Source organism: Spermophilus citellus, assembly GCF_964194105.1.
Source record: "Spermophilus citellus genome assembly, chromosome: 4".
In the NCBI taxonomy this organism is placed as follows: Eukaryota; Metazoa; Chordata; class Mammalia; order Rodentia; family Sciuridae; genus Spermophilus; species Spermophilus citellus.
This window is the reverse complement of record NC_138185.1, coordinates 220,635,673-220,651,715: the sequence shown is the minus strand read 5'-3', so window position 1 is coordinate 220,651,715 and position 16,043 is coordinate 220,635,673. Positions and strand designations below refer to the sequence as shown.

Here is a 16,043-nt window from a genome sequence, read left to right as displayed (position 1 = left end):
TTTCTTTTTAGGAGTTTGATGAAATAAAATCTGTCATTTTTCCCCCTTAAGATTATTATTGTTTTATTCCATCATGCAGTGGTTTAAAAAAAAAAACACTCTCAATTCCAAAATCACAAAACATGTTTCTATAGTACTTTCTTATAATTCTAAGTGTATTTTTAAGTTGCTGGATATTCATTGCTTCTTGAATTTATTTTTCTCTCTGGTAAGGAGCATAATATTAAGTGATTTGCATCTTTGTCTTTATGGTGGATACTCATTTCCCCTATGCCACACATTGCATGTCCATTGTTCCCCGGTCTGTTATTAATTAGGAGTTCAAGGCTAATCTGTGACAATCCTGTTTCCCTTTGACTTATAGTTTGATGATCAGCTTATATTTCTGGTCAACACCCCTGCTTTGCCAGGAGATAGAGATCTGGCTCCTTCCATTTTGAATCCCACCCTCTTGGACTCCTTCACATCTAATCACACAGGGTAAAGAAAATGTGAAAGATACCTGAGAACATGTTAGTTGTCCGACCTGAAAATGCCACCCATCTCTTCCATCTACATCCCACTGACTGGTCTCTAGACACAAGGAAAAATGGAGAGTGAAGCCTCCCTGTGTGCCCAGGAGAAAAAGGGGGTGACCTACAGGGAGGTCACCCAGTTTGGTCTCTCTCTCATTACCGAGTCTAGCCTGTTCCTTTTATTGCACTCAGTATATATTTGAATATATCAATGTCATATTCTTTGCTGGCTTTTGTTTTATTTTGTTCTGTCTTGTTTTCTCTGTGTCTCTTCTGTGCCTATATCACTTGTCCTTCCTCTGTGGCATGCTGAGCAGCCCTCTACGTAAGTGTCTGTGTCTGTATGTCTCCTCCTGGTGTAGTCTTAAATTCATCACTGACCATGCGATACTCTGCCATTGAAATTTTTAAAACATATGTTACCTCTTAATGTCTGGTGGGGACAATTCACATATTTTTAAATATTTTGGAATTTGTATTGTTTACTTTGCAAGTTTACTCATCTTGTCGAATTTGAAATTGATTTTTCATATACCCTGAAAAACACTACTGGAATTTTAATTGAATTGCATTAAACTATTAGTTTATATATTAAATGAGAGATGATCAACATCTTTTCAATATTGATTCTTCCATGTTCAGTATCATGATTTTGGTGGTGCTCACATGACTGTATGCATTTTCTCAAGATAATACTTTTAAATGGTGAATTTTATAAAGCTGACCAAAGCAGCTGGTAGAGTTGAACACTCAGCTCATTTATTTTTGTTCTCCGCCCCCCCCCCAATATGTGCTTTATCTATGAATCTACTTTCAAATTGTTTTAGTCAGCTTTTTCACTGCTGTGACTAAAAGACCAACCAGAGCAATTGTAGAGGAGGAAGAGTTTATTTGCGGGCTCAGGGTTTCAGAGGTCTCAATCCATAGATCGCTGGCTCCATTCCTTGGGACTTGAGGTGAGGCAGGACGTCACAGGGAGGAGTGAGGTGGAGGGAAGCAGCTCAGGTGATCATTGGGAAGTGGAGAGGTTTCCACCTGCCAAATACAAATAAAACCCCAAAGCTACACCCCCAATGCACGCCCTCCTCCAGCCCCACCCACCTACCTCCAGTTACCACTCAACTAATCCCCTGAGGGGGGATTGGGTTAAGACTCTCATAATCCAACCATCTACCTCTCCACCTTCTTGCACTGACTCACACATGAGATTTTGGAGGACACCTCACATCCAAACTACACCCTGAACGTTCACAACTACAGTGGAACCCCTCAGGAGTTTTCTCCATGAAAACATTCAGACACACCAGACATAGGTGGCGCTGTAATGAACTCCCCATGTTTACGTCACCCAGATTTAACGATTATCAACATTTTACCACCGTTACTTCATCTACTCTTCTTTGTTTGCCTTTAGTGAAATAATTGAAAGCAAATCGTTTCACTTTTAAACTGATTCCATAGACGGTTCTCAAAAATATGTACAATTCCTTCTATAACCAAAAGGCCCCTATGACACATGTCCTGGAATGGCTAGACTAAATGAGGTATCAGATCTTGGTCACTCTGTCTGTCTTTTACTTTATTTATTTATTTATTTATTTATTTATTTATTTATTTTTTATTTATTTATTTATTTATTTATTTATTTATTTATTTATTTATTTATTTATACTAGGATTAAACCCAGAGGAGCTTTACCACGGAGCACATTCCCAGTCTTTTTCATTTTTTCAATTTTGGGACAGGGTCTCACTAACTTGCTGAGGATGGCTTGTGACCTTCCTGCTCAACCTCTGAAATTGCTGGATGATACGTGTGTGCTGCCATGCCCCACTTGGTTTCTAAATACTGAGCCTAAGTTGCTCCTTTCGTTGCACTAATATATATTTGATAGACGTCATATTCTTTGTTGGGCTTACTTTGTCTTTCCTCCTATTAGTTTCCCCCCCTTTTTTTTCTTAGTCATTTTTCCTTCTTTTGGATAGGCATTTTGTAAATTCCACAGGGCCACCCATGGATCTTAACACCCATATTGAACTTTTCTTCTGGAAAATAACTACCTCTCTCTTGCCCTTTCTGTGCATTTAACGACGTAAGATGAAAGCCACTCGTCTCCTCTTGCCTGTCTTCCAGCTCTCAGGGAATTTTTTCTTGGGACTGAGCTTCAGGTTACTGTGAGATTAAACATTAAGCTACTATTTAGTACTGCCCCTGCCCTCCATGTCCACAGCTGCTCTCGGTGGCCCGCAGTTAGCTGGCTGGCCACGTCAGCCAGCGGGTTCCATTGCTGGCATCCCCTGTGATTGAGTGGCATTGCCCATGCTGCCCTCTGCCAGGCCGCTCCCTCAAAGTGCATCGGAAACCTTAAGCCTCAGTGACCACTTGTCCTCAAAAGCAATTGTCCTTGGAGTAAATTGTGTGGTTTAATTAAATATTACACAAATCAACTGAGCAGGAGTGCCACAGCAAGGAGAGTTGTTTCCCTGAAGAAAACATGGAATGTTCTGAGAACAGCCTTGGTCACACCATATTGGAAGGTATAATTTTGCTTGAGTTTTGAATGTGGAAGTGAACTCATTTGGACAGAGTCAGAGTTTAACATACTCTGGCAGCAGTGGGGGATTCTGACCCAAATGACATCTTTCAGGTTAACAGAAGGAAAAAGAAGCATTGTTCATCTTAAATAACAATGGGCAATCTGCTTCTTCGGGTAGAATATATTCTCCATGTCCTCAGGTTTTGCAGTAGAATTATTACATCACAGATCACGAAGACTTTCCTTGGGACACTGTCCCATCAATTTTTTCTTCCTCCAAAATTATCCTTCTGAAAACATCAGCAGCCGTCTGGTTTTCCCTAGCAGAAGATACCCAAAGAGCTCCATCCCAAGATGCTGCCAAAGCCTTCCCTCCTTCCGAACTCATAGGCCTTTCCCCATGCAGGGCTCTTTGATTTCCCACCAACTAATAGGCATTTGCCCCTTCCCCACCACATTGGACAACTTGTCATTGGATGACTTTAATCACTTCAAAACTTTTGATTGCTGTAACAAAATGCACAAGAAGATAACCCTTAACATCTATGGAGTATGTCTGAGAAGATATGGAATGTTCATTTTGCCCAGCTGTGTCTACAAGTTGAAGATGATATTCTTGTCCATTCACTGTGATCAACTTTGTGAAAGTGATTTCTGTTGGATGGATCATAAGAGTCAACAAATTAGCTTTGGACAAACTGAATCATCAATTGGGACTTCCCTTCCACAGCTCTTTATTTACCCAGTTCTCACCCAGTGGTGACTGGACAGCCCAGTCTGCCCAGGCAATGGTACCATGGAGGCTCATTCCTCACAGTCTGGAGAAGGATGCAGGCCCTGTCTTCATTTCCTGATTAGCCTCCTGCTGGGGTGTGGGGGTGGCAGACACAAACTCTGAAGTGCTTGCAAATGTTCTGAATCATTTTTCTCATCAGTGCAGTTAGTATGCGTACACACTAGGAACTCACGGACAGGACGGGGCATCGAGCTGTGGCCTCCGTTCACATCTGACAGAGCCTAGATTTTTCGACCCAAGTGTGCTGGTCAAAGTTGAATATTCACATTCCGTTAATGTCTCTTACAAATTACTTTTCTAATTAAGAGTCTTCTTATTACAGATGCAGTCTGTCACTGCAAGCGTGATGCCCGACCATATTCCTGTCTTTCTTTCACGTTGTCCAGATGTTGTTTACAAAGATGTGTTTCCTTAAGGTTCCACGGAGCCAACCCTCCCTCCAGCCACGAGTCCCCAGCCAGTCAGTGGCACTCTGTGAGTCACTGAGTGCAGGGGAGCCTTTGGGGGTGGGGGTCTCAACTTAGCATGACTTATTTTTCTAGACTGAATGAGCCTATTGCTATTAATCTGTAGCTATGGAAGAATTTTTCTTTGCGTCAATTGATCTGTCTTGTTCTCTCTTTGGACAAAGACAGAGGAGAATTGCTACCTGTGAAGTAGAGCCCTCCACCCCTAGGTACAAAAGTCAGGATGCACCATCAGTGTTGCTAGAAACCCTCATGTCATGGAGACAAGGGGAATTGCCGTGACTCTTAGTTGGAATGGGCACACAGAACTCACGGTGGCGTCTATGTACAAGAACTCAGATGTGACAAAAAGGATTTCCACTGTATATTCTTTTCTTCTCCAATTAGAGTCCACGGGAACATTCACCAGCATGCCCCTTGTCTCTCATTCCCACCCTCCTGGCCTGCTGCTGGTACCATGCCAACCCTCTTCAACACACCCCTGTGGGATAGACAATGGAAACATCCAGCTTGCCGTCCCTTGACATGAGGCTCTTTATTTCCTTCCCACTCCTACAGATCTCTTGGCTCCTATATATACACTTGTCCTTGACTGGGAAGAATCTTCCTACAGGAAGAAGGAAATGGGTGAGGGGTGCTGCTTGGATTCTTGGGTGGTAGTCGCAGAGTGGCAGTGTCTGTGAATATTCCTCTACTAATGCTATGTGTCCTATGAAACAATAACACCATGCTACTTAATCAACATTTGCTGTGTTTATTATGGCAAGCACTATCATGTTTTCCCTAAATGGTCCAGTGAATCTGACTAGGTCTTACTATGACCATTGTCTTAGTGTGTTCAGGATGCTACAATAAAATACCAGAGACCAGTATCTTACTAACAGAAATTTGTTCAGGAGGTTCAGGAGGCTGAGAAGCTCAAGATCAAGGGACCTATAGGTTCTGTGACTAGAGGGGGCCCATTTCCTGGTTCATAGATGGTGACATGGGATGTGTCCTTCTGGGTATAAGAAGCAGGGCAGCCCTCTAGAGTCTCTTTTCTATAAGGATATTTGTTCTATTCATGAGCCTTCATCTCATGACTGATCACCTCCCAAGGACCCTGCCTCCAAATATGATTGGAAATTAAGTGTCAACATATGAATTTCGGGACACACAGGCACTCAGACCGGTGCCCACCTTGTCATGTAGGAAGCAGCACCCATGGAGGTGAACAGCTCTCCCAGGTCCACACAGCTGTTCCTTAGAATCAAAGTTGCACTTAAATTCCTCCTTTAGCCTTTTGAGGGGACAGCACCTATTCAGACTGTGTTCCCCAAAGAACCCTGTGAGCTGAACCAACTCAGGTCCTTGGAAAGCAATGAGGTTGAATGAGGTTTCCAGTTTGTTTCGAGGAACAGTCTTTATCCACCTTTTGTAAATATGTATCAAAAGTCTTCCAAGTTCCAGGCAGCACCCTCATTTGTGAGCAGGGATTGGATGCCGGTGGGATGCTGGCAAGCAGGGAGGTGCTGGGGTTTGGTGGCTGGCAATCCTGGGTTCTCTCTTCCCCTCTTGTTTTGTGACTTTTGGTTCCACCTTATAAGTGCCAAGTAGACCAAACTCGCCTAGGTTGTTGCTGAATCAGGACATGGATGGATCCGGCTTAGCCCAGGGCCACAGTAGTTGGGTTCCAGTTGTTCTGTTTCCCTCACCTCTTGTCCCTGGTAGTGCTGGGAGCTGCTTCTCTACTGGGAAGAAAGAAGACTGGCTTTCTGATCACAGGCTGCATTTAATTTCTATAATGGGGTAATGGGTGAAATGTGGCCCCAAGAATATTTGTGACACAGAGATGGAGTCCCATGTAACCTTGAACCTGTGCTCTGATAGCAAAACGATGGCAGGAAGTCATCCAGGGCACTTCCTGGAAGCCCCACGCTTTCCTCCTGTCCTCTTGATCCAACAGTCTCTCTTCCTGAGCTGGGAAATGACTTGTCTGAGGCCTCAGAGCAGGCTGTGGCAGAGTCAGACCAACACTTTGTTCTGCCGGATGCTTTGTCTCCTACTCTGATGAGGCTGTCATTGTCCTCTGAGAGCCCAAATGCTGAGGCCAGTGTGTCCGACATCCCCGCGGTGAGTGGAGTTTTCCCAGAGGACCCAGAGGTGCTCACCTGGAGACCCTGGATGTATAGGCAATGCCCAGGTCATAATTACTGAAACGGAAGGAAACAAAGAAATGACCAGTCTTGGGAGACGGGGTTCACTCATCTTTTGTTCCGACATCACTTTCAAAATGAATTCCTGCAGCAGCCAGGACATTTAAAGAGTGTGACTGAGTGGCTCTTGGAGAGGCAGGTGGCAGCAGATGGGTAAGTGTGAAAATGTGATCTCGCTGGGATGTCACACCAGGCAGTGTGTACCGAGCACCACTGGAATTGCCACTTCCACGGGGAAAGCACTCGATTTATGGCCAGAAAACTGTGACTAGCATTTGGCCTTTGGAACTGAATGGACAGGATAGAATGTCCAGGATACTGGGGCTGAGTTCTTTCACAAGAGTCCTCCCACCCAGATCGTTTACATTATTTTGAAAAACAGTTGCAGCTGATAAATCTATTCATACTCCTTGTTAGATTTTATGCACTAAATGGAATTTGCATCAAAAATTCTGGGGGAGTAATGATGTGTTTGCGGGTGTTGCCCCCTGATCCCCCAGTGACATCTTTAATTGATCTGATGAGCCCTCCTGGCACAAACCAAACCAGATAAGAAGACAAACGAGGAAAAGCAAAGCCAACTTGATTTAATAAATAAAAATGTCTTGTCAGGCGATGTTCTGACCCTGAAGAAAATAGGGAGGAGAGGACAGGTCTTTGCCCAGGAGCCAGAGCTAACAAGGGGAAGGTGACGGGTTCCCTGGCTTCTTCTAGGTGCCCCGAGACACCCCAGGCTCTGGAACCCTCCAGCCCTAGGTGAGGGGCCTGTGGGCGGCTCTAGCATCTGCCCCTGCCCTGGCTCTGGGGTGGCAAATCCATCTGGCCTAAATAGAAAGAACCAATCCCAGTCAGAGAAGGCGGTGTTCGTGGTGGACTTGGAAGGACAGATTGTGGTTCACCAAGTGTGAATAATGAAAGAGTTCCAGGGTGAGGAGCTGGAGTGCACATCTGCGGGGGGCATCGACAGAGAGGGCGACTCGGGAAGGGAGGGGTGAGGCAGGCAGCTCCCAGGTGGGTCTAGCCCACTATTGTCCACTCTCTGGAATGAGGCCTGGGCCTTCACCTTCCATTCCAGGAGCTACACGTGAGCCCAAGAATCCTAGGCCTTGAGTGTCCTGATTTCCACACCCCACGCCAACCTGGAAACTGCAAGGGACATGCTTCAGATCTCCAGCTTCTCTGGAAGTAACTCAGTTTTTAAACTGAGGCAACAATGGTTCTTGAAGTTTGTCTCCAAGTCATTTGTATTCCCACAGGTCTATATTTTCATCAGACTAATCCCAAACCCCAGAATCACACATTAAGTCACAAAATGACCCTGGATTTCTGTATGGTAAAAGTACTTCCAGTATTTTAAATAAAGTTTCCCTTAGGACACCCTCATACCCCAATCATGGCTTATTCAATTTTATAGTTCAGTTTTGTTTTGTTTTCTCAGACCAGAGGTCTGACTTTCACTTTCTCTTTATCCTGATGATAATCCCCATCCCCCAAGGAATGAATGTCAAAGCATGGAAATGGAAGGAGACCTTTATCGTTATACAAAATTACATATAAGAGGAGGTGAAGGGAAAGGGGGGGAAAACAAGGGAGAGAAATGAAGTACAGTAGATGGGGTAGAGAGAGAAGATGGGAGGGGAGGGGAGGGGAGGGGGGATAGTAGAGGATAGGAAAGACAGCAGAATACAACAGACAATAGTATGGCAGTATGTAAAAACGTGGATGTGTAACCGGTGTGGTTCTACAATCTGTATATGGGGGAAAAATGGGAGTTCATAACCCACTTGAATCAAATGTATGAAATATGATATGTCAAGAGCTATGTAACCTTTTGAACAACTAATAAAAAAAGAATATGATTAAAAAAAATGAAAATGAAATACCTTGTTGGTTCAAGAATGCAGGAGCAAATAGTGGGCACCAGTCCTTTACAAATATATTTCAAGAAGGCTTGACATGGGACTGCTTGCCCGGTTTCATAACCAGGAAGAAAAATAGATGGAATTCTTACCCCAGCCTACTTTCCCATGGTACGAAGATGAGCCGGGGGTCAGGGTGGGGGGATGGCTTCTCCGCTGTGATTTGTGGGCATGCAGATGTCATCGATCCCCGTCACAGCCACTTCCATCAGCTCTAGAGTGTGAACTCAGAGCGGAACACAGGGGAACAGGGGACCACAGAAATCGAACTCTCCCAGACCTGGGCTGACGCCGAGTTCCTGAAGCATGAGTCACCCAGGAAAAATTAATAATGGAGATGGCTAATTTATAACTGGGCACGTTCAAGGAAAGGGAGTGGAAGGATGGGGTCATTGCAGTTTTGCTCATTAATAATGGAACCAACCTGAGTGATAGACCCGCCACACAAGCGAGTTGTCAAGAGGCTCTTCAGAGTGGCCACACTGGATCTGGAGCTCAGGCTGGTGGGCCACCCTCACCTGTCCACCCACCCAGGCCCCCTGCCCATGTCTGTCCACCAGCCTCTTCCTGCCACCTGAATAGAGTCCGTCCTGATGCCAGCCCAGCTCAGTGAGCTCTCTCTTTCCTCCGTATTCTCTTTCTTTTCTCCTTCTCCTTCCCATCTCCTGTCCCCTCCTCTTCTGTTGACATCCTTCTCAGCTTTTCCAGTCTCTGTGACTTGGCTCTGGTTCCCTCATCTATCCCTCTTCACTGCTTCCCAGCCCCCCTCTTCTCCTTTCTTGTCCTATCTTAGTCCGTTTTGTGCTACTGTAACAGGATGCCTGAGTCTGGGTGATGGATGAAGAGCAGAAACTCGCTCTCACAGTTCTGGAGGCTGGGAGCCGGAGGTCCAGGCACCGGCATCTGATCTGCTGAGGGTCTTCCCACTGGTCCCACAAGGCAGAAGGGCCAGCAGCAAGCCGTCCTAGTGGTATTAGTGAGAAAGCAGCTCTCATTGTCTACGGAAAGTCCTCCTTGTAATGCTGTCACATTGGCAAAATCTGAATTTTGGAGGAGATTAGATTTCAGTGTGAATTTGGGAGGCAACAAAAACATCCTTAACACAGCACCTTCCTTTCCCACCCTTTCTCCTTCTAATTTTCGCCTCTGAGGCATGGAGCCAGGCCTCAGAGTGCTGAGTGGAAGGACCTGTAGTATAGGGCTTCCCGGACTCCAAAAGCCTGCCGTCTCTGCCTGTTAGGGACACCACGGTCGCTCCTTCCCGCTTTGTAGCTGGCTGTCATTTCACATCTTCAACTGAGAGTGGAGAATAACTCATTTTCCAACTTGAGGCAAGGTCACCCTTAAAGCCTTGGACTCAGTTCTGGGTTTGAGCTTTGTCTCCAGCAATAGTGTCTCTGCCATGGGGCAGGTCATCTCCCTGCCCTCCACCTCCGTCTCCACTGACCGGTACTTATCTCGAAAGGAATTGAGATACTTAATTGCGGCGCATGTCCCAACGCCTCCCGTTGGCAGCAGCACCACACACAGACGTGTTTGGCGCCTCCCTCTCCCTTCCACAGCCTGAGGTCCAGACTGGCCACTCTCAGGTTTAAAGCAGGCACCTGTCTTGCACAGGGGTAGGCTGCTCAAGGAGGGCTTGCCCGCCCCTTCCACTTCCCCTGCGGCACGTGTCCCAGTGTGCATGACTCCTTCTCAGAGTCATCAATAGGTAGGGAGCCTGTGGCCCCAACAGCAGAAGCAGAGGTATTGGTGGCAGGTCAGGCTAATATTTAATTCCCTGACATCCCATCAGGGGCTTTTCCAGCTATGGCTCACTGACCCCCACTCCAAATCAACTTCCAACCATGTCTACATGCTAAACTACTCACGTTAATGCAGCTGAACCAATTCAATGAGTTAAAACCCTAAGATAATTTCATATGGGTATTTAAAACTCAAAACTTCCATATCCTTTAACATAAATGCAAACAACCAATTCTGAGGCAAGAGTCTGTTGGTTTTTGTTATTAATTTTGCCGTCATTACAAATAGGCTCTCACCGCACTCCTTTGCTCACCTGCTCTTCTCGTCCCTCCCCCACCCCTTGCACTTTTAACTTCATTTCCCTGAATGCATCTCTCCACCTCAGTCCCACCTGTGCATGGCTGAGGACATTGCTGAGTTTTGGAACCTGCTACTCCAGGTATTTCAGGTGGAGCGTCTTATTCTAGCTCCTACCCTGGAGTCATGCCGATTGGAGTGTGCGGGTCTTTGGCTTGTTAACACAGCAGAGCCTCTAAGTGCCACTTCTGAATTTCCTGGGGAGATTTTTCTTGAAAGGCCTAAAAACTAGAGAGAGACTGGGAGGTGCCAAAGGTGTGCACACTAAGAGCAGGTGAAGGAGGCAGGCCTTACTACCGTATGGATGCTGCAAACGTCCTTGGCTGAATCTGAGACACAGAGAAGTCATTGACCCTTTGAAGTTTCACTATCCTCCCTTGAACAGTGCTCACTTCTGTAGCACCTTGGCGGGCTGAGTATGCAGCCCAGGTTTCTAGCATGATGCCTGCAAGAGAGAGGCTCACCTTGCCCACAGGCTCTGCCCAATGCCCCTGCCACCACGTGGCCCCTTCTCTCCCACTGCAATCTCGCTTCTTCACGTCAGCTTTTGTGTCTTCTGAGCTCGGTGGGACCCGGATTGCCCATATGATCCTGGTCTATGCGTTCCACCAGCAAAGCTCATGTTCCACATCATTTTGGTGGGTTTTACTTTGTTGTTACAATTTCAAGACATCCGCCATAAAACTGAGCATGTTTACATTCAGTCTTCAGAAAGCAGGGAAGGTAAGATGTTCACTTGCACTTAATTACAGACCGCGGAGTATGATTAAAATGGGTGGTTTTAGAAAATATGTTGTTTTCTTTTCTTGATTTTTTTAAAAAGAAAAATAAACAATATGATTTTGCTGGTTTTCTTTTCCTGGGTGTCTTCTTTCCACTTGGAATTATTTTTCTTTGCTCTTCTCCTTTCTTAATTCTCTTTCTGACTTTCTTTTTTATTTTTCTAAAAAGCTCTGGATGGCGGCCAGTTATTATGAACTGAATGCTTTGGCTTCCAGCCAGGATGCTGAGCATCAAGCATGAAGCCGAGAGGGGTGATTTCTCTCCTGGTCTCCCTCGCACTCCCACCCCCATTTCAGCTTGAGGCGGGGGCAGGGGAGGGCAAATTCTTCTGCCATCCAAGATTTCATCAATCTGCTCTGACGGTTGGGAGAGCAGGTCATGGTAAGGATAGTCAGGGCAAGAGTGTAAAAGTTTAGTGGGAAGGATTTCTAGAGTTCTTTCCTGGTGATCAGTTATTTTGGGAGATCAGGATGATCATCTTAATACAGGAACAGCAGAGGACAAGACGGTCCTCACAGAGGGTTGGAGGTTGGTGCAGAAGTGCACCATGGTTCTCATGTGAGATCTGCCACTCAAAGATCAGCCGGTCAGAGAAAGGGAGAGTCAAATTCCAAGAAAAAGCAACCCGTTCTTTTCACTGTGTCAGACCTCATGTCTGAAGAAAGAAGCCTTCATACTTATCTAGGAGGTAAGTATGAGTTTCCTGCTGCTGCTGTCACAAATTACTACAAATGCAGGGTCTTAAAACAACACAAAGCCACTATCTTTTAATTCAGGCAGTCTCAAGTCCTGAAATCAGGATGTTGGCACCAGGGACTGTTTTCAAACCAAACTGGGGCATTTTGAATATGTCCCGGTCATTTCTAGCTCTGAGAGTCACTTTCATTCCTCGACGGCCCTTCCCGCTGTGGCATTACTCTGCTCTGCTTCCACCTTCACGTCTTCTGCCCTCTCTACTTCCATCCCCGTGCCACTGAGTCTTCTCTGATCCTCCTGCCTCTTTCTTGGAACTATGATCATTCCTTTATATCATTCCTTTATACATCATCACATCCCCCATGTCCTTTCTGCCATGAAAGGGAACCTAGTCACAGGTTCCAGGGATTAGGACATCGGCAGCTTTGGAAATGGTCTGTTCTTCTGTCTACCTGAGATGGATTGGCTGGTTCCGACTTGCCAGCCCAGGGTGACACAGAAGTCGCAGAAAAGTAAGAGTTGATGACCACGGTCCTGGAAAAGTCACATTGCATCTCCTAATTTAGCTGAGGGACTCCAATATGCACTACAGCTTTGGTTCATCTACATCACACCTACCTTGAGGTCTGAGCCTTAGTTCTGCTCATGGGAACCCAAGAGTCGGAACTCAGGACTTGGGGGACCGACTCACCCATCTTTACTAGGTACAGCCAGCTGCACAGGGGCTGAGAATAGGTTGCCTCCCTCCTTGGCTTCCCCAGCTCCAATTCTCCATCACTCAGGTGGCTTGCTCTCTCCTGCCCCGCGGGAGCTCCCGCTTCCCTGCTGATTACAGTGGCATCACCTGTCTCAGCAGGCACTTCTGACACAAAGGTTGGGGATGACCTCAGTGAAGACCATGAAATTTTAAAAATACACTTAAGAGTTGTCTCCTAACCACACCTAGGCATCTTGAAATTTGTCCACATTCATAATAGAACCACAGGGCAGAAGAGACGAATTATTAGAGAGTCCTTGAAGCCAGCTCTCCCCACATTCTTTCTTCCCTCCTTATTTAAACTGTTGTGTCCAAAAAAGATGGAATCCATACACCCAGTTGCTTTCAACAGATGGTTTCAAGAAATCTCAAAATCCAGTTGTAAGAAGATCACAGACACGTTCAAAGTGTCATCCACGCAGGGCATTCACATCTCAACCCTGTCTAAAACACATGCAGAATCTCAATCATCCTGGAGTTTTGCTGTTTCTGAAGCCAGCAAATTAATATCTTAGCCATTCAAAAATGATAATCAAATCAGGGTAAAAACACACAGTCTTATGGAAGACAGGAGAGAAATATTTAGATCTTGGATGCTAAAGAAGAGAGTACACATAGAAGTGTGTTTGTTTCATATATCAACTCGATATTATGCCATGGCAATAACCTTTGCTCAACACAGATATTAAAACTTCATGGTTTGAACATGTTTTTGTACAACTGAGTAAACAAAAAGATATTATTTATAATACTCCCCAGAGGAAAGGCTTAATATCTCTTCATTATTAGGGATGTAGGGATGTGTGACTTAAATTATTTTCTCAGGCCTTCGGATGAACGAGATTGCTGGTCTTTTTGAAACTGACGACTGCTGGGATGTGGCACTGTTTGACATTCTGCAGCAGGCTCAGGGGAAGGGACCATTTTTTCCTGGAAACTTGCTTTTGGCTGAAGGGAATGTTGGGTCATCTTGGGGCATCTGCTGCTTGCCATCGTGGTTAGCTGAGAGGGCCTTCAGAGTGCACAAGAGCCCACAGGAGTCTCTCTTCAAATATAACCAGTAGGGGACTCCAGGTGCTTGTCCTGCACGGCAGCCAGGCATGGGGGGAGGAACCGTGAGCTGGGTAGTGAGGGTGGCCACAGAAAGAACAGCAGAGACAGAGGTGGCCCTGGCCGGTAGCTGACCATTGGCACTGAGTAAGAAGGTGCTTGAGAAGTACTGACACATCCCATTTTTGCACCCTGGGATACAGGGTACTTCTCCAACTGTACCTTCCCTGTATGCCACAGGTCCCTCATGAGCTATGTGAACTTTGTGGGTTGAGGATGTTGACAATCTCTGGTCCCTCCACTAAGGTGGATGCATAGAGGCCCCAGAGTGCAGAATAAGCAGGAGCTGAGAATCTCTGCCCTCCTTAGATTTCCTGATCTGACCTAAAATAGATGATTAACATCTTTTAATAAGAAGCCGCTTCTTGTCCAGGTGTAAGAGTTGACTTCCTGTGATATTTCCACCTGGGAAAGCACAGCAAAAGAGCTTGCTTGTTGCTATACAGCTCTGAGGTGCATTGCAACCCTGCAAGTTGGTAAAATTGGGTTTTTAGGAATAGGAAAGCTCGTTTCTGAGCTGTTTAATGGGGGCACTGAGCTGACCATGTGTGTGTTAATTAAGCTCACACTTCTAGGCTCTTGAAGGGAAACTGGCAGCCAAGATCAAAGCTTCATAATCTGTCAGTTGCTCATGATTGATCTAGAACTTCAACTGAATCGATTTCGAAGGCAAGCACTTTATCTCTAACACGTGTAATCCATATCTCAGACACCTTCCATGCTTAAATGGAGGAGGTCCAACTTCATTGTTTTCAAGAAAGCTTCCAGAAGAATCTATTTCAGGCCCCTGGGGTCTGCCCTTTCCACACATGCAGCTTCTGTTTGTCTTAGTGCACACACGTGATCGCTTCCACAAAGCCCAAACCTGAGATCTATTAACTGAGCCAGGGGTCCTCTCTCCTGTTCTTATAATACCCTTTCTTTAAACGCCTCTGATACTGTTTTATTTTCTAATTTTTCCATATTTCATTGATGTGGTCTTTACCTTCTCTTCACAGGGAAGGAAAACCGGTCAGTGACCGTGAACTTAGAATCCAGAAATCCCACTTTCTAAACCCAGGTTGGCCCCTCTCTTCCTGCACCTTCTCTGGCTCCGTACATCTTCCCTCTGAGTAGGGCTTTCCCTTTGAGTAAGGGGGGAGGTCAGATTCCATCACGCCCAAGACGCCCTGCTGCTCTAGTCCGGTCACGTTCCCACCCGGGAAGGTACTGCAGAAGGCCTTGCTTATTGCTTGGATCCCTGTACAGACTTTCTAAAATTGAATCTTTATGTCACTTCTTTGGTGCAGGAGTGGAGTCAGGGGATATACCATCTTACTTGGCCATCTTGCAAAGTGTCTCAAAGACAGCCCTAATGACTTCTTCATCACCCTCTTGGGACAAGTGTCGGCATGGATCACTTCAGAAGATCCTTAGGACTTCTCCCCACTTGGTAGCTCTGAGCAACAGATATGACCTTCAAGGTTTGGTTTTTCTCCTATTAAACTGGAGGAATATTATCCAAGTGCCTCGGGAGGCTGAGGCAGGAGGATTCCAAGTTGAGGTCAGAGGTCACACATGCAGTCCTGCCAGCTCCTGGCTCCCTGCTGCCTTCAGGATTAGTACCAACATCTTCCTCTACATCTGCAACCTCTTGGCCCCTCATCTGCCCAGTAACAAGCATCCTGTTTCAAGCCAGGTGGCACCTGTGGTCCTAGCTTATTCTCTGCTGGCATCTGGAGTGGGCATGGGCAGACTGTCTTCCCTGCTTGGAATAGCCTTTCCCACTTTTCCCACCCACTTATGTGCTTCTGTTCCTTTAAGTGGTGGAGTTTGTAAGATGACCCCTTTCTCCATCTTTTAATTTAAACAGCAAGAACACATCACAGACACAATCAAAACCTCCTGTTCCCCTCATTGATCCCATTTCCTCCCCTCCCCAGAAATAAGCAATGCACTCAACTTGATAATCATCGGTCCCTTGAGCAACTTTTATAAAATATGCATGTCACCACAAAATATATTGCACTGCTGAATGTGTGTGTGTGTGTGTGTGTATACTATCATACTACATGTACTTCTATATTTTTTGCAAAAATTATTATTTTTTCACCAAAATAAGTCTGCAATCTTCTAATTAAGATTCTGACACCCAAAGTTCTGAAACCAAACTTCTTTTCTATAGTG

The 16,043-nt window shown here is 45.7% G+C and overlaps 1 pseudogene across 1 annotated transcript; it reads right to left on the bottom strand.

Moving 5' to 3' along the window:
* Positions 1-3,280: 3,280 nt before the first annotated feature.
* LOC308648313 (GTP-binding protein Rheb-like) lies at positions 3,281-6,419 on the bottom strand (annotated as a pseudogene). Its single transcript has 2 exons — positions 6,360-6,419; positions 3,281-3,767 (listed from the first exon to the last, which is right to left on the bottom strand). The product of its transcript is annotated as a GTP-binding protein Rheb-like (transcript).
* Positions 6,420-16,043: the final 9,624 nt, after the last annotated feature.